This window comes from Octopus bimaculoides, chromosome 11, assembly GCF_001194135.2.
Source record: "Octopus bimaculoides isolate UCB-OBI-ISO-001 chromosome 11, ASM119413v2, whole genome shotgun sequence".
NCBI lineage: Eukaryota > Metazoa > Mollusca > Cephalopoda > Octopoda > Octopodidae > Octopus > Octopus bimaculoides.
This window is the reverse complement of record NC_068991.1, coordinates 22,934,977-22,945,021: the sequence shown is the minus strand read 5'-3', so window position 1 is coordinate 22,945,021 and position 10,045 is coordinate 22,934,977. Positions and strand designations below refer to the sequence as shown.

The 10,045-nt window shown below is 35.9% G+C and overlaps 1 protein-coding gene across 4 annotated transcripts in view; it reads left to right on the top strand.

The window, feature by feature from the left end:
* Window positions 1-10,045, top strand: part of LOC106883746 (serine-rich adhesin for platelets) — a 127,432-nt gene that overhangs the window by 25,879 nt on the left and 91,508 nt on the right. The window contains exon 2 of one of the 4 annotated variants that reach the window (XM_052971614.1): window positions 7,861-7,919. The exons of the other annotated variants lie outside the window; for them this stretch is intronic. The gene's annotated coding sequence lies outside the window, so the exon portion shown is untranslated. The remainder of the gene's footprint in view (window positions 1-7,860; window positions 7,920-10,045) is intronic. 4 annotated transcript variants of the gene reach the window in all.

Below are 10,045 nucleotides of genomic sequence, written 5' to 3'. Positions count from 1 at the left end.
TGTGTGTGTGTGTGTGTGTGTGTGTATAGACATACGTATATGTGTGTGTGTGTGTGTGTGTGTGTGTATAGACATACGTATATGTGTGTGTGTGTGTGTGTGTGTATAAACATACGTATATATGTGTGTGTGTGTGTGTATAACTATGTATGCATGTACCCATGCATGTGTCTGTTATAAAGAATCCAACAGTTGGTGTTTAAAACTTAGTATTTTTTTTTACATTCCTCAACCTCATTTCGTACTATTTTCTTTCCCCTATGAAGTGGTGATAGGTATTCCCAAACTGCACCCATTGATCTAATTGTTTCACCTTTTTCTCTCATGAATAATAATAATAATAATAATAATAATAATAATAATAAAAACTACATCTTCAGTAAGCATTTCAGCCAAGTTTGCCTCCATTTGCCTGCAGCTGTTAATACTAGTTTCTGCCATATGTCACACTAGTATACACAGAATACAATCAACGGCCGCCCCCACTATCTTTCACTTTTTTCCTTTACACTAATTAAAGTTTATCTATTGGGTTGTTTTTCCTTTTTTTTTTTTATTACGCATTTCATTCGTTTACTTTTTTTTTTTTAAAGAAGTTATTGATTAACAGCTTTTAGGCATTTTAGTTGTAGTAGTTTTATGCTATCATCTCTGTATTGTATTTTAACCTGCAAATTCGGGCAGCAACGTCTCAGTACAAGTAATATACGTACATATGTGTAAGTGAATTTGGTGAGTGTGATGTATGTATGTATGTGTTAGTGTGTGAACGTGACAATTTTGTTGTACGTGTGGGTTTATGTGTTAGTGTGTGTGTGTGTGTGTGTGTGTTGCGTTTGATTTTGCTTGTACGTTTGCCTGTTTGTGTATGTATACGTATGTATGTATGTATGTGTGTATGTATATTATTTGTGTTTGTGTGTATATGTGTTCATTTCTGTATGTATTTTCATTTATATGGTTTTGTGTTTATCGTATTTGAATAGGAATCTCTCTCTCTCTCTCTGTAATGAATGCATGCATGGTGTGTACACATACATACCAGTTTATGTAGATGTATTTATATTTATTCCTATAATGCACTTACGAACAAAAGTACGCGCACGCGTGTGTGTAGGCAGGCAAGAATGAAAATCATCTATGTTGGTGTGTCATCTTCAAGGGCATATTCGATTATATCGACTCCAGTTGCTTGACCGGTGTTAGATTTTCTGCGACCTCAGAAAGATGAAAGGCGAAATCAACCTGAGCAGGATTCGAACGCAAAACTTACAGAAGCATAATCAAATACCACATATTTTGCTCGTTGTTTTACTGATTCAGTCATCTTGTCCACGATATCGATCTGCGGGAAGCTGTTTGGAGACGCTCAACTAAACGAATACCCTCCGTCAGTTACCATATTTGAATATCTTGCTTCTCTGATCATCGATACACTTCAAGCTTTGATGTTTAGCAGCTGATTATCAAATCCCACAAGATTATCAACCATCTTTCCGACAACAACTCTGGCCATCTTTTTGAATTCAATACTTGTACATACAAAATCAAAAATATTGCAGCACCCGTAACTTTCAGAAACATTTTTGCACTCTTTGAATTGTCAAAGCATGGAACAAACGATTCGTGTCAGTTGTTAGTTGTCAAGACATTGCATCCTTCAAATATTCTATGCTTTACGAAATTCAACACTTCTCTCGACATGTCTTTCTTCCTCCTGACTTTTTCCCTGTCGTTTCGTGTTTTACGCTGTGTACTGTGCATGTAAATTTTGGCTTTTATTGCTTTCTTTACTGGACCCATTGCTGCTTTTTTTTTGTCTCCTCTTTCACCGTTTTCAAACGAGTTATGGTGCACATGAGTACGGTGTATAATAAGCTCATTATTATAGTAGTGCCCTGCACATATACATAGTTAAACGTCTGTTGTGAATTTGAAAACATGAACTTCTGAACCATGAGTTTATTATCTCAGCACCTTCCCTATCCATGTTGCCATTTTGCATCTTTATAATTGTACACATTCAGATTTTTGTTTTCTTTTTGCTTTAGAGTTTAAGTTTGCTCTTCTTTAATGGATTTAGCCATGATTTGGAGTTAGTTCAGTAGATTCTGATATGTTTTAAAATCATGATAGTCGACAAAGATTTTCCTGGTACTACTAAAGCAGCGCGGACCCGAACACGCAGTCGCGCGTCCGCGCTAGCTAGTCTCGAGTGGTCGATCCTAACCCTAACCCTAACTCTAACCCTATCCCTAACCCGCGTGTGCAAATGAATACGTGGTTAGGGTTAGGATCGACCACTCACGACTAGCTAGCGCGGACACGCGACTGCGCATTCGGGTCCGCGCTGCTTTAGTAGTACCGATTTTCCTATTCGTCCTCAATACTTCATAGATCAGAAGTGACATGCCTTTGTTACACCACTGAAGTTTATACTCAACCAACCCTATTTGTCTAGAAACGTTAGCACGCCGAGCGAAATGCTTAGCGGTATTTCGTCTGTCTTTACGTTCTGAGTTCAAATTCCGCCGAGGTCGACTTTGCCTTTCATCCTTTCAAGGTTTGATACATTAAGTACCAGTTGCGTACTAGGGTCGATCTAATCGACTGGCCCCCTCCCCCAAAATTTCGGACCTTGTTCCTAGAGTAGGAAAGAATATTCAAGGTTCCTACATTAGGCATGTCTGTTCTTATCGTTAATCCTTGCAAGACAACATCCCAATGAATATACTGTTTGCGTATTCAGTTATTTTTTCTGTACAGTTAAGATTTATGAGAGGTTTAGTAATAAATATCTAACTTGGAATATATATACTATCTCAATGTTGAACAAATGAAGTTTCGTGTTATGAGATTTCGTTTGAGATTTTAATTTAAATACAGACACTTTAGTATGAACAATATCAGATAAATTAGTATTAAAAAAGTTAAGTATGTTTTAAAAAGCTCTTTCACCCTTTCTCCACCTGTTATGGCTAGTTTTAGATGTATTAGGTTTCATTCTCTGCTTTCTACAGCCTACTGAGACACCCTAGCTGTTCTACTCATCCTTTATGCTAGTAGTTCTCAACTAGGGTCCGTATGACACTTAAGGGCTCGTATAAGATTTTGTTCTTAAAATTAATGTGTAATAAATTGGTTATACTTCCACAATACACAAAATATTTTAACAATTTTTTGTACAATTCCTAATAATCTTCAATTATGAATATACAATAAGGTTTCTTTGAAACATCAAATGACCACGAGGGTCCACCCTAATAAAAATAGGAATTAAAGGAGTCCATAGGTAAAAAATGGTTGAGAACCACTGTTTTATACTTACGTCAGGAGTCACCGAGGATCAAGACAAAGAAATTATGAATTATATTATTAGTTTTTACCTACATTTACTTTCCTTTCTAGGGTGGAACAAAGGACTCTATAAACTTTGATAGTGCACAATATATTTAATGTCTACTTGTTTCTCCTATTACTAACTATTCAACTATTTAGTGAGAGTGGCACTTAGTTTCAGTTAAAACAAACTGAATCAAGAAAAGCAATGTAAGAGTGTATATTTAAGAACAACATAATGGTTGTAATAAGGCTTGCATTATTCTTTTCCAGTCAGTAGTTCAGTACCGTTACCTCACAGTCGTTGTGCATCATAAAAATCATTGTTTTAATGTCCACTTTTCCATGATTACACAGGTCAGATAGAGTTTATTGAGGCAGATTTTTTTTCTATGGTCAGATGCCCTCACTTGCTTCCAAGCAACATATTTCCCCATGACCAGACATATTCTTGCATAATTCTGGAAAAGAATGACAGTGACAATCATTTTATAAACACTACACAATGTCAAGACAAGAAGAGACAAATGCACGCACGCACGCACGCACGCACGCACACACACACACGCACGCACACACACACACACACACACACACACACACACACACACACACACACACACAGAGGCTTCTTTCAGTTTGTCTACTCAATCCACTCAAGGTTTTGGTTTGCCTAGGGCTATAGTAGAAGACATTTGCTTAAGATGCCATGCATTTGGACTGAGCCCAAGACAACAAGGTTGGGAAGCAAGCTTCTTATTACACAGCCATCTATATACTATGCCTGATCCTTTATATATATGTGGGTAGTAACATTAGTACTGCAGTAGATTAGCAGAATCAATAGATTGTAGGACAAAATGCCTTGTGATGTTTAGTTAAGTATCTTTATATTCCAAGTTCAAATTTCCTTCTTCCAGGGTTGATAAAATGAGTACCAGTCAACTACTAGAATCGATATAATTGGCTATTCTTCACCAAAAAAATCTATGGCCTTTAGTACTGCTGCAGCACTGAAGACAAGATGTTTGAACTCACTGATGTCACCCACATAACAATAACCTCTTTTGGTTCACTCTAAGCTTTTCATATACCAAAATAGAAAAAAAACAAAAACTGTTTTTCTCCTCTGTTGGAAAATGAAGAAAACTTTAAAAGGAAATATTCCTTTCAACTAGTTTATGTTGATATAGAAATCATAAAGAATCATCTGTATAAATATATAGTGGATAACGTGCACACACACACACATATTTCTGTATACACACACATGCATGTGTGCACACATATACACACAATACTAGGTTCTTTCAATTTCCATCTACCAGATCCATTCATAAAGCTTTGGTTGCCACGGAACTATAGCAGAAGACACTTGTCAGTGATGCCATGCAGTGGGACTGAACCCTGAATCCAAAGCCATATGTTTGAGAAGCAAATCTCCTACCATACAGCCATGCCTGCATAAATATATAATATATGATGCTTATATATGTGTGTTTATAATGTTTTCTTGATGTATTTCAGTGGAGAATATAAATAGTGGTGAAAAAGCTAAGAAAATAAACGCTTTTATAAACAAAATCCTTTGAGATATTTGTTTTGCATTGGATTTATGGACTTTTCCTTGTCATTCTCATCAGAAGTGCAGTGAAGCTGTGTTATTAGCCCACTGGAAACCTTGTAACCGACTGTACAACGAAATTGTGATATAAAATATGGGATATGTGAGGCATTGCTGAAATACTATAAAACTGTATATTCTCTAACTGAAACGTTATAACTCACTCTGTAACTTTGCCCCACTATGAGGCCTTACAGATAGAATAAATGTGAAAAAAAAAAAAACCTCGAGATAATCCTTGTTAGTTTATCTGGTATTTCCTTTAAATCCATTGTAATCTCAGATACAATAAGAATACGCATTAAATTTATGAGGTTTTTTTTTCTCTTTATTTTATATGTTTCTGATCTGTTATAGGTTTATTTTGTAGCTGCTTACATTGCACTCATTTTGTTCTAGGTAACATCTGTTGTTAAAATTCCATAATACCCTTGATATTTACTTTTGTTTTGCTTGTTTGAACTTGTTCTGTCCAGAACACAAGACCCAGTAGCTCTAACTTGTTCATTTTCATTCCAATTTTCATTCATCATGTCTGATCTGTCTATATCCTTCTCTTGCTATGAGTCAACTGCAGCTGGTAATCTAAATAGTGAGTCAGTGACTTAATAGACTTATTAGACCATTCTACCTTCAGATTAAATTCTAACATTCCAGGCAGCTAATTTCCAGTGACATTTCGCCTACCTTTTCACATTCATTTATTTCATTTACTCAGATTTAAATTTTCCACCAATCAACCACTGAGTGCTTCTGTTTCTTTTGCTATAATGACAATGATTTTTGTTTTTTGAACATACTGACTGCATACTGCCTGAACATAAATCTCTTTTATGCGCCTCCTTTTTCCTCTGTTCTCTTTCTGCCATTTTTTCTCTCATTATATCTCAGCTCTGAACCCCTTTATGTAAATATTTCTTTCTCAATCCTTCTCTTCAGAGCTGCAATCTTCTAGGACTTCTTAATCACCTATGTATTCCAGTCTACCCATGTATTCCAATTACAATTCAAACAGGATATTAATCACAGTGACTGTATAATAGTTAGCCTTACCATTCAGTGGCAAGTCCCATAATCAATAAGAATGTTGAGATTCTATTCAGCTCTATGATGGGGTCTCAAACATGATCATTGAGGAAAATTTAGTTGCTAGAAATAATGACTAAAATCTCCTACAAACCAAACCATACCATCTTAAAAAGAAAGGACACATTGGATAATATAGTCTGGGGTACACTACTGCCTGAAAAAAGAAGCATAATCATGGCTTAAATGTCTTTGATCAAAGATCAACTCAATTAGGGTTGATTTGGAGCTAAACTACAATAGCAACAATTTCATATATTGTATCTGGATCAGATAAGTTTAGCAGTGGAACCTATCTCTCTCCAAGCTGTACAAGCCCCAGGAGGAGTTTAACTCAGCACTGAAGGTGAAGTTAATGATAATCACATCAATGTTATATTATTATTGGTGTTTACAGTTGTGAGTTGTTTCAACAATGTGATACATACTTGCACATAGATCTGCTGAGCTTTTGAGAGTTTAATGCTTTGAGGCCATAAAATAGTTGGATGACAGGGTATAAATTTTTAACCTAGTGTCCTATTTACTTGGCCAGCTGTCTCCACCAGTCTAGAAAGAATCTCTTGTCTGCGTTTCCATGGCTGCTGCAGAATCCACAGGTGTGTAGAAATAAACTGGACTGTGGAGATAATACATTTCTGGGCTGTCACACTGCACTCTATACTTATTTATCACTGCTTGTTGGAGCGTGCAGTCTTGCCCTCAACTGAGTAGAGACATGGTATAACAAGAAAAAAAGGCTCTATGTATTGCATCTAGTTTTTTTTCTTCTTTTATTGACTTCTGGCATGCCATAAGATTGCTCAAACAGGGCTGGCATGAGGCTATACTAAAGTGTCAACCAGCACCTCCCATTATTCATCAGACTAACTAACTAATAGTTAAAAGATGTTAAAAGTTTGTAGATAGGATATGTTTTGTGTAAATGCATTGTAAGCCAGTATGACAAAACAGTGATAGAAATGATCACATTCCATTTCTGTAAGGATGGTGGATTGGCGAAAATCATTAAGGTGTTGAAAAAATTGCTTTGCAGTTTTTCTTTCATCTCTTTCTGAGTTCAAATACTACCAAGGATAACTTTGTCTCACATCCATCAGTGGGGTTGATGAAATAAGATACCACTCTAATACTGGGGTTAATGGTATTGACCAATAACCTCCTAAGATTGCTGGTCTTGTGCTCAAATTAGAAACTATTATTTTGTAAGGATAGAATGATTAGTGGACTATTTAATTTTACATTGCCTTGGTTCATTTTGGCTATTGGAATCAGGTGACAGGTTTTCTGACAATGTTTATACATTATTTTGTAAGGGTTGTTTTTTGATCTCAGGTCATGGCTGATTGAACTGACTTATGATCAAATGTATTCAATTTGTCATTCCATTAAACTGTCTTTCTTAATGATTGGTAGGGTGTGATTTGTGAGGACTATTTACTATTTCTAGCAGGTTGAGTGGACACTTAAAGGCTCTGACATTGGCATCTTTTTGTAAAGTTAGAATGGCTGAAAAACTAAGATTAAGATTACTAACTTCTTTGTTTTTAGCTCACATCCTTTGTGTGCTCTTTGATGTGTCTTTGTACAGGATATTTTACACTACCTCACTTGTGGAAACACATGACTGTTTTATGACTTGTTATAAAGACTGGAACCCTATCCTGAGTGAAATTTGTTCATCTGCTTAAATATTGTGGAACTACTCATCAGCCTCTCAAGATTGCATTTTATATATTCTTTTAAAAGACGTCTGAAGGAATTTGATATGATGTAATGAATTAAAGGTTGGTTTTTCTATTAACTTACAGGTGTTGAATATGTTGCCCTTGGGTTGAAATGTCCAAATTGGTGCATATTTCTGGCAATGGTAACGGAACTGTTTCTCTTGCATGATGCTTTAGACTAATAAATTGTAGTCTTATTGATGTTGTTGTTATAGAAGCAAATATATTTTTGTTTTTGTTGAATTTAGTTTCACGTTTCGTTTAGTTTCATTTAGTTAGTTTATATCAAATGGTTACAGCCTTGCTGGAGCACACTCACTATCATTTTGTTTGTAAGTTTGCTTCACATTTCACTTCTGTTGTAAATTGTATTGCTTGTTGTAGTTTATTTTTATGTCAAATGAAAAGTTGATGAAAACTGGAGTCAACCTATTTCAAGTATAGCTTATTGAGATAGCTGATCAGGAATAAAAAGTGTTAAAAAAATAACAACACTTTCTCCCCTCAGGGTACTGGGCAATTTAGCTGGCTGTCTATATCTTGTAACCAAAGCATTGTGTGACTTTGGTCAGGGAAATTAGTCTACCTAGCTCTAAATTCTACTTGTTTAGCTTTAGGTCAATCCTAATCAAGCAAATCTTTGAGCAAAAGCTTTCCAGCTTTCTCCATCCCATTTTTTTTTGTAGTCATAGGGCTACATAATCTATTGTCTTTCTCTTTTTTTTAGAGTGGATGTGGTTTGAGAGCCATTTCATTGTTATTCCTAGTAAGTTGAGGGATCACATGAATGCATCCGTGTTGGTACAAAGGTCAGAAAATGAACACTAATCAGCCCTATGCATCCTTGTAAGTGAGAACAGAATTAGAATCATTCTATGTTGGTAAACAGTTGAATAGTCATTTTGTCTATTGCAGTCAACTTTCTTGAAATTCTGGTTGTCTATCTTCTCACTTGAAACTTTATAATCTCTAATTTAAAGACTGGAGATAGTTTACTGAGAAATTTCACTTGATGAAGAGAGATTTCAACAGATTGAATAGAAAGCTTTCTAGATGCTAGCTGATTGGTTCATATACTGTCATCAATGATTATTACTGTATTAAGTTGTGGCTTAACTCAGATCTGGATAGAGTTGATAGAGCTTTAGATAGGATGCTTCATGATATTTAGTTTGACTGTGCTCTGAGTTCAAATCCTGGAGAGGTCAACTTCGCTCTCATCATTTTGGGGTTTATAGAAAGTATCAATCCAGAGTAGTGGATTGGTGAAACTGTTCGTGGAACAGGCAAAATATTTTGCAGTATTTGTTCTGCTTTGTACATTCTAGTAGCAACACCTGTAATAAGAATGATGTCAGGTTGTATTGGCCTAAGTCAGTGGCCTTTCTTTTGGATAAAAATTGGTGGCACGGAGAAGGGAGACTTGCATGAATTGGTTACTGCAAGTCTTTCCTAATAAATCTGGCCTAAGTCTGCACATGTGCAGATGCATGGTCACTCTTGACCAACAGGGACCCTAGCCCAGATCAACTCTAATCAAGCAGACCTATGATCAAAAGGATTCCAGCCATGACCATCCTAGCTTTTTGGTTGTATGTCCAGGACTACATTATCTAATGTGTCTTTTCTTTATTAAAGATTGTGGAGTGTGATTTGAGGGAGGTTTGGTTGCTATTTTTAGCAGGTCAAGTAACTTGTATCATATTAAATACTATAAGTAGGTGTGGACATGAAAGTGTCCATTCATTAACAAAAGTGTATATATAGTTAAAAGTATATTTATTGACTATATATTGGTGCTGTAAATAGGCAGTTAATTGACCTTTCTTGATTGCAGCTATCTATCTGGGTAATCTGCTCAAAGACAGGAATGCTGTAAGTGAAACAACAGATTTTTTTACAACTGAGAGTTGAAGACCAGATTCAACGGAAACTTTACTTGGTGTGTGTGTGTGTGTGTGTGAGAGAGAGAGAGAGAGTCTGTGGCCTAGTGGTTAGGGTGTTGCACTCATAATTACAAGATCATGGTTTTGATCACCACACCAATGATACATTGGGCTTTTGAGCAAAAATAATCATTTCATGTTGCTTCAGTCTGCTCAGCTGTAAATGGGTAACCCTGTGATGGACTGGCATTCCATTCTGGGTGAATGTTAGCCTGCCCACCTAACTGATAGGGTAGCATCATTTAAAAGCTAAAACCATGTAAAGCTCATTGTTACCAATGGTGTATAAAAGCAGCTGGTAGTCTGGTGAATACATATATATA